Source organism: Mustela nigripes, chromosome 17, assembly GCF_022355385.1.
Source record: "Mustela nigripes isolate SB6536 chromosome 17, MUSNIG.SB6536, whole genome shotgun sequence".
Taxonomy (NCBI): domain Eukaryota; kingdom Metazoa; phylum Chordata; class Mammalia; order Carnivora; family Mustelidae; genus Mustela; species Mustela nigripes.
Genome location: NC_081573.1, coordinates 7,470,964 through 7,471,315, shown reverse-complemented (window position 1 = coordinate 7,471,315; position 352 = coordinate 7,470,964).

The window sequence follows — 352 nt, the reverse complement described above, 5'->3', positions numbered from 1 at the left end:
CCGGGTGGCTCAGTGGATTAAGCCGCTGCCTTCGGCTCAGGTCATGATCTCAGTGTCCTGGGATCGAGCCCCACATCGGGCTCTTTGCTCAGCGGGAGCCTGCTTCTCTCTCTCTCTCTCTCTGCCTGACTCTCCGCCTACTTGTGATCTCTCTCTCTGTCAAATAAATAAATAAAATCTTTATTAAAAAAAAAATAAAAGAGGAGACAGATCTGAGTTAAGTTTTTAAGATTCCCTCCAGCTGCTGGGTTGGGGTCAACAGCAGGCAGTGAGGGGGAAACAGGAGCTTTTCCATGGGTCCGCCTTACCACATAGCTCTGAGAATTCCCAACAACAGTCCCCACCCTCCCCC